Raw genomic sequence first — 12,860 nt, forward strand, 5'->3', positions numbered from 1 at the left:
AAAAAAAGAAAAGGCGTGGGGCCTCCAGGCCCTATATACTCTGAACAGCAGTATACAGGTGGTCCAAGCAAGACAGGGACTGTAGGTTTGTTCTTAAGTTGAACCTGTTTGTAATTTGGAACAGGTACATTTTGTAACTTTAGCTCCAGCCAAAAAAATACATTTTTAAGCTTTTTAGATAACATAGGGAAGGGTTATCACCCCTGTAACATTTGTTTTGCTGTCTGTGCCCCTGTTCAGAAGATTTCACCTCACTTACTGTCCCAATGACAATTGCATTTTGAAAATTTGGGGTTATTAGGGAAACAAGGATTGGTGATAAACCATCAGTGGAGGCACTTTTTTTTCCCATATTAACTCTTACAGGAGAGAATTTCCCTTCCTAGGGGTAGATTTCCTCTCACTTCCTGTTGTCTCCCTCCATTTGTAAGTAGGAGTTGTTTGTAAGTCGGATGATTGAAAGTAGGGGACCGCCTGTATATACTATACGGCCTGCCCTATATACTCTGCAGAAAATTGGGCCTTAGGTGTTGGGGGTACCAGAACACTTTAAGTCCTCACAGTTACTCTTGGTGGGCGCTGGAATGGGCCCTGCTGTGAAATAGTATATCAAGAATTGTAATTAAATGTCCCTATTGAACAGGGGCAGAAAAATTGGGCCTTTGGTGGTGGTGTGGTGGTGGTGCCACAACACTGTAAGCTCTCACAGTTACTCTTGGTGGGCGCAGGAACGGGCCCTGCTGTGAAATATTAGATCAAACATTGTAATTACAGGCTCAACAGGGGCAGAAAAATTGGGTCTTAGGCAGTGGAGGTGGTGCCACAACACTGTAACCCCTCACAGATTCTGTTGTTGAGTGCAGGCACAAGCCCTGCTGTGAAATATTTTACCAAATATTGTAATCACATGTCCCTGTTAAACAGGGGCAGAAAAATTGGGTCTTTGGTGGTGGTGTGGTGGTGGTGCCATAACACTGTAACCCCTCACAGATACTCTAGTTGAGCTCAAGAACGAGCCCTGCTGCGAAATATTATAGCAAAAATTGGAATTACACGTCCCTGTTAAATAGGGGCAGAAAAATTGTGCCTTAGGTACTGATGATGGTGTCCTGAAACAAAAATGTTTTTAGAAGCTATCAACATGAACATTGAGGAGGAATAGGATAGTCACTCCGCATAACAGGATAGTCGCTCAGCATAGGCAGTCTTCAAGGAATCTCACATTCATAGAAAAATTAATGGGTTACATCAGCATCAGGAGCTTGGTAGCTGGCGATCCAAGACTGATTCATTTTTATGAGTCTGTGGACAGACGCACTCTGTGATCAGTTACAAAGCCTCCAGCAGCACTGAATGTGCATTTAGAAAGAACACTGGATGCAGGACAGGCAAGTAGCTCAATTGCATATTGTGCAAGCTCTGGCCAGTGATCCATACTCAAGACCCAGTAACCCAGTGGATCTTCGGTTGGAAAGGTCTCCAAGTCTGATCATGCCCCTAGGTGTTCCTGCACCATGTAAATCAGACGTTGGCGATGGTTGCTGGAACCGATCAGACCTTGAGGCTGCGGACTAAAGAATTGTCTGAATGCATTGGTCAGATGGCCACCTTCTCCACCACTCCTTCTGTGACTGGCCGAAGCCTCAGCAACACGTTGTCCAGAAGGACCAGGAAATTGTAACCTCCCAGGCTCTGGAAACGCATTGCACAAACCTTTCTGCAAGGCCTCCCGAAGATGTTTCATCCTCTGCTCCCTTTGCGAAGGCTGGATAAGTTCCGCAACTTTACCCTTGTAACGTGGATTAAGAATTAACGTGGATCGTGGGCAGAATCACCATGATTCTAAATCCCAGCAAAACAATCAGCACGTATTTGCATGCAGATTATCTTTAACGGAACCCCAAACGCAGTATGATGCTGCCGCAATTGTTGTGCAACAGAATTACATGACAATTGTGACACAATGCATGTTCAAAAATCGTGCTAAGCTTGTTGACCAAAAAGAAGCTGGAGCCCATTTAAGTGAATGAACTGTCCTGTGCGCGATACATGGGAACCCTGATAGATCAGTGCTTTGATGGTTTTGGATGAATAAATGACCCTAGGGCAATACTGGGTGTAATGGCTCTTCTGTGTCTCACAGAGTAATAGGCACGTTTCAGTCACTGTTTCTCCACATATCTTCCCTTCAAACACTCAGCACCAGAAATCACCTATCCCCATTATTTTTTTACCACAAGCAAAAACCTGCCATTTCAGTGTGGACATAATGATAAGTTTATATCATCTATACAGTATATAGAGCAAATGCATTATCCAAAATATAACTTCTAACTTCCAATTACAGTGTAAGTGGAGCAGAGGTTCAGCATATAGTTGAAAGACCAGGCCATTCACTCTCTGACGGTGCTTTATACATCCCTGCTTGGTCCCAACTGCTCTTCTCCATCAGCTCTTGGAAATGGACGAGGATCCCTTGGTTACATGGTTGTTTTATGGACTTAATAGTATAGCTGCAGGGGAAGAGGGGGGTTTTTGCTCGTAGGGACAGATGAGAGCTTGAAACTCTGAAACATGAGGGTAGCAAACAGTCTGGACAGCTATAGAGGAGAAACCAAATGATGTTACTAAAACCGTTGATTGGGTTAACATAACATATCAAAACAGTTACCGTAAGCAAATAAATATCTCTTGCATGCAATGCTTGGGCAATTTATTAAAATATTTTTAGAGTTCTTCTTCTAAGAGCAATTCCAATAAGTAGGCAAAAACAAGGAAACTTTACAACTCTATTTCTATTAAGTCTCCTGGACAGGTGCCCAGCCTTATCAACATCTTGGCTATTTCCCCTAATTGAAGTGGGGTCAAGATGAAAGCACAGGGATGTGATGCAGGGGTGTTTGAAGAACTAAAAGGTCCACAAACCATATGAACAGGAAAGAGATACAAGATCAAGAAAGGACTAAATGGAAGTAAATAAATAAATTACATAGCCATGGAGAAAAATACACTGATTGAATAGGGGCCAGGAGCTAAGACAGAGCAAGGAGTTATGGAAATGGTACTAGAGGGGAAGACATTGGAGGTTTTCAGAGTGGCAATATCATTAGTTTAGTTGTTTAGACATTTGCCCTAATGCCATATTTTTAGCTTACGGTAGCAGTCTTTCTACCACTACTAAATAAAGTCAGCTTATTCTGTCAAATGTTTTAAAAGAAGCATAACGAAACCAGTGACTTCTCTCAGCAATATTTATTTGTTGGTCAGGAATTCCCAGCCATGTAAACAGGGACAGCACTGACATTACTGACCAAATACAGCCACATGGCCATATTTAGGCAATAATAGTGACCAAATATCGCCATAGCCATTCTTGGACAATGACATCAGTGGGTATACCATGGCATTTTTTTTATGACCATGACCTTATTTTATATTTAGCAGCAGGAACAAAAGCTTTGGTTGATGTAGCATCAGGATCAGTGGTGTCCATCAGTCTGTGTTTTTTTTTTTTTTTTGCGAATCAGCGGATATTATTCATCTTGATTTGCATGGATTAGCATAGCTGGACAAAGTGTTTGATGGTGGATTTATATATTGGGACTTTTTCTTTTAATTAAAGGACTAGTCAAAATAATGTGTCCTTATTTACACTTTACATTTTTGTGTGAATTAGTAGGGGTGTTATATACAGCTTACTCATTCTTTTTAATGGGGATTTCCAGATTCCTTGCCCACAGACCCCCTAAACCACTGATCCAGGGATGTGAAGTAGAAGCCCACCAGGCTGCATGTTTATAAAAGTGTTTTATATGGATTTTGGGGATCTCACATTTTTTTTTTTTGCATGTGTTTCCCCCTTAAATTCATACCGGATCCAAAGAGTCTGGTATGGAATTTGGGGGACCTCAGGCATTATTTTTATTTTTTTGTGTGTGTGGGGTCCCCTTGACATCCATACCATACCTCATCAAGAATAAGTATCTGACATGTATTTTTATGTTTAGGGCCCTCATCTAAGAGATCTCCAGCCAGTTTGTTTTCAAACAAAAGTAAGGCGCTAGAAGCTCTAATTTTCTGGCAATTTAAAGTGTATTTTTCTTTTGTTGTTGTATACACTATATCATACAGAAGCGCCACTTCTGAGTCAGACTAAGGACACCCCCCAAGCATGAAATTTAAGGAGTTTTGCATTTTTATTGTTTCATTTGCAGCATTAATAAAATTGCTGCAGTCCAGAAACAAATTGCATTTTAATTTTTTGTTTTGCTTTTTTACATATTCTCCAGGGCAGTGGCCAGACCCCATGCAATTTGTTTGACAATTAGTGATGGACGAACGTTTCGCCCGGCGGTCGTTTCGCGGCGAATTTCCGACATTCGCGGTCCGCACGTTCGAACGCCTTTTTCCGTCGTTCGCCGCGGCGGACTTACGTGTTTAATGTATACAAGAACTTTAACCTTTGGTGACACGTTTATCATGTGATACAGGACAGCCAATTGAGACATGACAGCACATGGACACTTGGACATTCCCCCTAACCTATAAATACACCCGATCCGGTGGCCATTTTACATTCTTTCTTCTGTTACGATAGGGACAGGTTCCTGTGTGGAGTAGGGAGAGATAAACCACTAGCTATTTGGTACACAAAAGTTCTTTTCAGGACTGGTATAGGTGTTAGGTGTTGATAGGTTTGCTGTGCTGCTGATTCTTGCAGCAGCCTGAGTGTCTTTTGTTAGTTTAGAGAAAGGGAAAGGACGGTGTATGCTACAGGGACAGCCAGATTAGTCTTTCATCATCATCATCATCATCATCATCATTAGCTGTTACTATCAAGGTCCACAAAAGAGCTGTTCCAGTAACCACTAATCGTTCTCTTTTTTTGCCAATTTGTATAGGGACAGGAAGGAAGCAGTGTTGTCAGGCAGTGAGGGTAATTTTAAAGACTTGCTGTTATTATTAGTTCCACAAAGGTTCTTTTCAGGACTGGTATCAGTGGTACAGTAATAGGCTTGTACATGTATAATATTCTTTCTTCCAAATATAGAAAGGATATTATACTTGACTGCTGCCCTTCTGCTGCAGTCTGCTAAACATTCACAACTCACTTGTTCCACAAAAGTTCTTATAAGGACTGGTAACTTGGTATAGGGTGCTACGGTACATAGGCTTGAGTGCGGTACAGTCTGCTGTTCTGTAAGGACCGCTATCGGTCCACAATAGATAGGGTTGACGTGCACCACTGCTGACCGCTGCCCTATACTGCAGCAGTCCTTCAGCGGTATAGGGACTGACGTACAGTCTGCTAATCACTAACACACAACCTGCTTGTTCCACAAAAGTTCTTATAAGGACTGGTAACTTGGTATAGGGTGCTACGGTACATAGGCTTGAGTGCGGTACAGTCTGCTGTTCTGTAAGGACCGCTATCGGTCCACAATAGATAGGGTTGACGTGCACCACTGCTGACCGCTGCCCTATACTGCAGCAGTCCTTCAGCGGTATAGGGACTGACGTACAGTCTGCTAAACACTAATACACAACCTGCTTGGTCCACAAAAGTTCTTATAAGGACTGGTAACTTGGTATAGGGTGCTACGGTACATAGGCTTGAGTGCGGTACAGTCTGCTGTTCTGTAAGGACCGCTATAGGTCCACAATAGATAGGGTTGACGTGCACCACTGCTGACCGCTCACCTATACTGCAGCAGTCCTTCAGCGGTATAGGGACTGACGTACAGTCTGCTAATCACTAACACACAACCTGCTTGTTCCACAAAAGTTCTTATAAGGACTGGTAACTTGGTATAGGGTGCTACGGTACATAGGCTTGAGTGCGGTACAGTCTGCTGTTCTGTAAGGACCGCTATCGGTCCACAATAGATAGGGTTGACGTGCACCACTGCTGACCGCTGCCCTATACTGCAGCAGTCCTTCAGCGGTATAGGGACTGACGTACAGTCTGCTAAACACTAATACACAACCTGCTTGGTCCACAAAAGTTCTTATAAGGACTGGTAACTTGGTATAGGGTGCTACGGTACATAGGCTTGAGTGTGGTACAGTCTGCTGTTCTGTAAGGACCGCTATAGGTCCACAATAGATAGGGTTGACGTGCACCACTGCTGACCGCTCACCTATACTGCAGCAGTCCTTCAGCGGTATAGGGACTGACGTACAGTCTGCTAATCACTAACACACAACCTGCTTGTTCCACAAAAGTTCTTATAAGGACTGGTAACTTGGTATAGGGTGCTACGGTACATAGGCTTGAGTGCGGTACAGTCTGCTGTTCTGTAAGGACCGCTATCGGTCCACAATAGATAGGGTTGACGTGCACCACTGCTGACCGCTGCCCTATACTGCAGCAGTCCTTCAGCGGTATAGGGACTGACGTACAGTCTGCTAAACACTAATACACAACCTGCTTGGTCCACAAAAGTTCTTATAAGGACTGGTAACTTGGTATAGGGTGCTACGGTACATAGGCTTGAGTGCGGTACAGTCTGCTGTTCTGTAAGGACCGCTATCGGTCCACAATAGATAGGGTTGACGTGCACCACTGCTGACCGCTGCCCTATACTGCAGCAGTCCTTCAGCGGTATAGGGACTGACGTACAGTCTGCTAAACACTAATACACAACCTGCTTGGTCCACAAAAGTTCTTATAAGGACTGGTAACTTGGTATAGGGTGCTACGGTACATAGGCTTGAGTGCGGTACAGTCTGCTGTTCTGTAAGGACCGCTATCGGTCCACAATAGATAGGGTTGACGTGCACCACTGCTGACCGCTGCCCTATACTGCAGCAGTCCTTCAGCGGTATAGGGACTGACGTACAGTCTGCTAAACACTAATACACAACCTGCTTGGTCCACAAAAGTTCTTATAAGGACTGGTAACTTGGTATAGGGTGCTACGGTACATAGGCTTGAGTGCGGTACAGTCTGCTGTTCTGTAAGGACCGCTATCGGTCCACAATAGATAGGGTTGACGTGCACCACTGCTGACCGCTCACCTATACTGCAGCAGTCCTTCAGCGGTATAGGGACTGACGTACAGTCTGCTAATCACTAACACACAACCTGCTTGTTCCACAAAAGTTCTTATAAGGACTGGTAACTTGGTATAGGGTGCTACGGTACATAGGCTTGAGTGCGGTACAGTCTGCTGTTCTGTAAGGACCGCTATCGGTCCACAATAGATAGGGTTGACGTGCACCACTGCTGACCGCTGCCCTATACTGCAGCAGTCCTTCAGCGGTATAGGGACTGACGTACAGTCTGCTAAACACTAATACACAACCTGCTTGGTCCACAAAAGTTCTTATAAGGACTGGTAACTTGGTATAGGGTGCTACGGTACATAGGCTTGAGTGCGGTACAGTCTGCTGTTCTGTAAGGACCGCTATCGGTCCACAATAGATAGGGTTGACGTGCACCACTGCTGACCGCTGCCCTATACTGCAGCAGTCCTTCAGCGGTATAGGGACTGACGTACAGTCTGCTAAACACTAATACACAACCTGCTTGGTCCACAAAAGTTCTTATAAGGACTGGTAACTTGGTATAGGGTGCTACGGTACATAGGCTTGAGTGCGGTACAGTCTGCTGTTCTGTAAGGACCGCTATAGGTCCACAATAGATAGGGTTGACGTGCACCACTGCTGACCGCTCACCTATACTGCAGCAGTCCTTCAGCGGTATAGGGACTGACGTACAGTCTGCTAATCACTAACACACAACCTGCTTGTTCCACAAAAGTTCTTATAAGGACTGGTAACTTGGTATAGGGTGCTACGGTACATAGGCTTGAGTGCGGTACAGTCTGCTGTTCTGTAAGGACCGCTATCGGTCCACAATAGATAGGGTTGACGTGCACCACTGCTGACCGCTGCCCTATACTGCAGCAGTCCTTCAGCGGTATAGGGACTGACGTACAGTCTGCTAAACACTAATACACAACCTGCTTGGTCCACAAAAGTTCTTATAAGGACTGGTAACTTGGTATAGGGTGCTACGGTACATAGGCTTGAGTGCGGTACAGTCTGCTGTTCTGTAAGGACCGCTATAGGTCCACAATAGATAGGGTTGACGTGCACCACTGCTGACCGCTCACCTATACTGCAGCAGTCCTTCAGCGGTATAGGGACTGACGTACAGTCTGCTAATCACTAACACACAACCTGCTTGTTCCACAAAAGTTCTTATAAGGACTGGTAACTTGGTATAGGGTGCTACGGTACATAGGCTTGAGTGCGGTACAGTCTGCTGTTCTGTAAGGACCGCTATCGGTCCACAATAGATAGGGTTGACGTGCACCACTGCTGACCGCTGCCCTATACTGCAGCAGTCCTTCATCGGTATAGGGACTAAGAGTTTTGTCACAGGGTCATTTAAAAAATGACAGGCAGAGGAAGAGGCAGGCCCTTCCGCAGGGGTGGTAGGGGTAGGGCAGGAGCAACAGGCTTGAGCCAAAGTGGGAAGTTGCAGAAGGTGCGTTCAATTACTTTAAAGGATGCACCAGACTTGGTTGAGTGGCTCGCTCAGCCTTACTCTTCTGCACCCTCCTCATCCTCTCGATCTGCACCCTCTTCTTCACTCTCTGCTATGTGCACCCCCAAAGACACTACCACCAACAACACGACCACCACCACCACCACCACATACCTTCCGCTTGAGTCACTGGAATTATTTTCCGATCCATATCAAGAGGACATTTCTGATGCGCAGCCACTCTTGGTATTGGATCAGGAAGAGGAGGTAGCAACAAGCGCTACTCAGCAGTCTGACGCCAGTACCCAGATCAGCCCAAGGAGGAGGTTGGTCCCCGGTGTTGCTGCCTACTCCGAGATCTCTACTTATAGCGGTGGGGAAGGTGACGTTGATGATGACGTGTCTAGTGATGTCACGTGGGTGCCCACAAGAGAGGAAGAGGAGGGGAGTTCAGAGGGAGATATGGACCAGCAGATAGGGAGGAGAAGCAGCAATGACTTACATTGCACAGCAGGGACAAAGCAGACTGCAAATGTATCAGGAGCGAGTCATCGACCATGTACGGTCACATCTGGCGCTCCCAGGACACCGGCACATGGCTCCGCAGTGTGGGCTTTTTTTAACGTGTCCGCTGCTGACAATAGCGTTGCCATCTGCAATCTTTGCAGTCAACGCGTTAGTCGCGGTAAGCCCAATACTCACCTAGGGACGACCGCCTTAAGAAGGCACATGAGCAGCCATCACCGAGCCCAGTGGGAGCAACGGAACACACAAAGCCACACTGCAGGCTCTCACCGTCCAGCCTCGTCTTCTACTTCTCCTTCTCCTCTCTCCTCACAATTGTCCTCCACTCCACCTTCCATCACGCCAAGCTCACATTTTTCTGCAAAAAGGCAGGCTTCCGTGGGCCTAATGTTTGAGCGTAAAAAAATGATGACGCCGGATAACCCTCTTGCCCAACGGTTGGCGGCTGGCTTGTCAGAACTCATAGCCCGCCAACTACTGCCATATAAACTGGTGGACTCGGAGGCCTTTCGCAAATTTGTGGCCATTGGAACACCACAATGGAAGGTCCCAGGAAGGAAGTATTTCTCAGAGAAGGGCATCCCAGAGCTATATGGCCATGTTCAGCGGCAAGTGAATGTATCTCTGGCACACAGTGTCGGTGCCAAGATACATCTGACCACAGACACGTGGTCTAGCAAACACGGGCAGGGAAGGTATATCAGTTTTACTGCCCACTGGGTGAACCTTCTGACGGCCGTCAAGCATGTAACCCGTGGCACCCGTGTAGATTTGGTTTTACCGCCACGGATTGCATGCAGGCCTGACTCTTCTTCTCCTCCTCCTACTCCATCCTCCTCCCTCTCCTCCTCAGCTGCCTCCTCCTTTTCCGCTGCTAGCGTCTCTTCCACTGCACCGCCCAAGCTCCCCAGAACCTATTCCACATGCCAGGTGAGACGTTGCCATGCCGTGCTGCGTCTGTTGTGCCTGGAAGCAAAGAGCCACACTGGCCCGGCACTCCTTTCAGCTTTGCGTTCACAGGCAGATGAGTGGCTAACACCGCTCAATTTGACAGTTGGTAAAGTGGTGTGTGACAACGGTGCCAATCTGCTTAGCGCATTGAAACAGGGCAAAATCACGCACGTGCCGTGCATGGCACACGTCTTAAACTTGGTCGTGCAGCGATTCCTTGTCAAATACCCTGGGGTCCAGGACATCTTGCGGCAGGCAAGGAAAATCTCGGCCCATTTCAGAAGATCTTACACGGCCATGGCTCGCCTTGCTGACATTCAGCGGCGACACCATCTGCCGGTCAGACGTCTTATTTGCGATTGCCCGACGCGATGGAACTCAACCTTCTATATGCTTGATAGGCTGCTCCAGCAGAAACGTGCAGTTAACGTCTACCTGTATGAACTCTGCGAAAGAAACGGTTCTGGGGAGCTGGGTTTTTTTTCACCGCGCCAGTGGCTGCTCATGCGCGACACATGCAGACTTCTGCGGCCATTTGAGGAGATCACCAAACTGGTCAGTCGCAGCCATGGCGCCATCAGTGACATGGTACCTTATGCCTTCTTTCTGGAGCGTGCATTGCGTCGTGTCATTGATCAGGCTGTGGAGGAGCAGGAGCGGGAAGATGAGGAAGTCGCAATGCTGGATGAATTCCCAGGGGGGGGCTACTCTATCTGAGACAAGTCAACAACAGGAGTCTGATGAGGAGTCAGAGGAGGATGGTGCCGGGGCGGATGAGCAGGAGCAAGAAGAGCATGCTTTAAACCTTTCTGGGATCCCTGTTGTGCGAGGATGGGGAGAGGAGAATGAAGAGGACGACATTATCCTGGATGATGAGCAGGAGCCAGGCCACCACACCGCTTCCACTTTAGTGCAAATGGGGGCCTTCATGCTCCAGTGTTTTAATAGGGACCCCCGTATAAAAAGCATGAGGGTCAAGGACCAGTACTGGGTGGCAACGTACTTAGACCCCCGGTACAAACACAAAATGGCGGAAATGTTACCGCCGTCGCAGAGGGCTGTCAGAATGCAGCACTTCCAGGCCTTGCTTCGAGAAATGCTGCATTCTGCTTTTGCGTGCGCTGGCAGAGGAGCAATTCCCACTCCCAGAGAAGGATTTGCGGGTACCAATCCAACAGCGCCTGCAAGAAGAGGCCGGTTTGAAGATGTGTTGGTGACTTCGGATATGAGGTCATTCTTTCAGCCGACCCATCGACAGGTGTCATCCGGATCCAGCATCAGGGAACGCCTAGACCGTCAGGTGTCCGACTACATTGGGTTAACGGCCGATGTGGACGCTCTGAGGAGTGATGAACCCCTAGACTACTGGGTGGGCAGGCTTGACCTCTGGCCAGAGCTTGCCCAATTTGCAATCGAACTGTTGGCTTGCCCCTCATCCAGTGTCCTGTCCGAAAGGACGTTCAGCGCAGCAGGGGGGATTGTGACCGATAAGCGTACTCGCCTAGCTCACCACAGTGTTAACTACCTCACATTTCTAAAAATGAATGAGGCATGGATCTCTGAGGAATTCAACACATGTGACCAGTAGACCATGTATATGTCTATAAACTATTTTTTTAATCAAGCACACAGACCTTCTTAATTCATTTGGCTCACTTCCTTGACCCAAAAAAGCACACCGTACTATATGCCCCTACCCTCCTCTTTGAAGAGGTTGAGCGGTGTCATATTTCTACTGGGGCTGCTTATGATATCCCTGTGCTGTGCTGACTTCCTCCTGGGGGTTCTTATTATGAAGGGATCACACTATCCCTGTGCTGTGCTGACTTCCTCCTGGGGGTTCTTATTATGAGGGGATCACACCATCCCTGTGCTGTGCTGACTTCCTCCTGGGGCTGCTTACGGTGCTGCTGTCAGTGCTGTATGTCATGGTGCTGCTGTCAGCGCTGTATGTCACGGTGCTGCTGTCAGCGCTGTATGTCACGGTGCTGCTGTCAGCGCTGTATGTCACGGTGCTGCTGTCAGCGCTGTATGTCACGGTGCTGCTGTCAGCGCTGTATGTCACGGTGCTGCTGTCAGCGCTGTATGTCACGGTGCTGCTGTCAGCGCTGTATGTCACGGTGCTGCTGTCAGCGCTGTATGTCACGGTGCTGCTGTCAGCGCTGTATGTCACGGTGCTGCTGTCAGTGCTCTGTATTACGGTGCTGCTGTCAGATGCCTCTATCACGGTGCATGTGTCATTCCGGTATGTCACGCTGCTGGTGATCATCTCCTGCACCCTCTTCTTTGCCTACCCTGGTCCCTGACCTTCCCTCTCCTCCATTGCCTTCATTAGCTCCATAGTCCTGAATTGTTAGAACAATTTCCCAAATAAAATAAAAATGCTTGTAGTTATCGATCCCAAATTCACCTCATACATGTATTATGTCATTGTCCAGATGGTGGGACTACGTTTTACCCCCTAATAATTACCACGTGGCCGCAAATTCGACATGAAGGTTTGCAAAGTTCGCCTCCCATTGAAGTCAATGGGGCCCGCGGCGAACGTTCGGTTTCGCGAACGTTTGGGTCCGTTCGCATTTCGCTTTCGCGAAACGTCCCGTCGGAAGTTCGTCCATCACTATTGACAATCTCTTGCCTATTAGCCTAGTAAAATGGGCATTACTGTTTTTCTTTGTTTCAATCGTTTTTATTACAATTTTAAATCATCATACAAACATTTATGTTCAAATAATCATCATGAAATTGTTAAAGGTGTAAAAAAATACTGCGCTGTGAAAAGATGTGTTCTACCCAGCTGCCAACACTACTGAAGACTACACAGTAACATGGTCCTAGTGGTTATATCTACCTCACCTCTCATTAAGGTTCGTAGGAAGTGGATAAT

This window comes from Lithobates pipiens, unplaced genomic scaffold, assembly GCF_037356315.1.
Source record: "Lithobates pipiens isolate NorthernLeopardFrog02 unplaced genomic scaffold, aLitPip1_a1.2 Scaffold_22, whole genome shotgun sequence".
In the NCBI taxonomy this organism is placed as follows: Eukaryota; Metazoa; Chordata; class Amphibia; order Anura; family Ranidae; genus Lithobates; species Lithobates pipiens.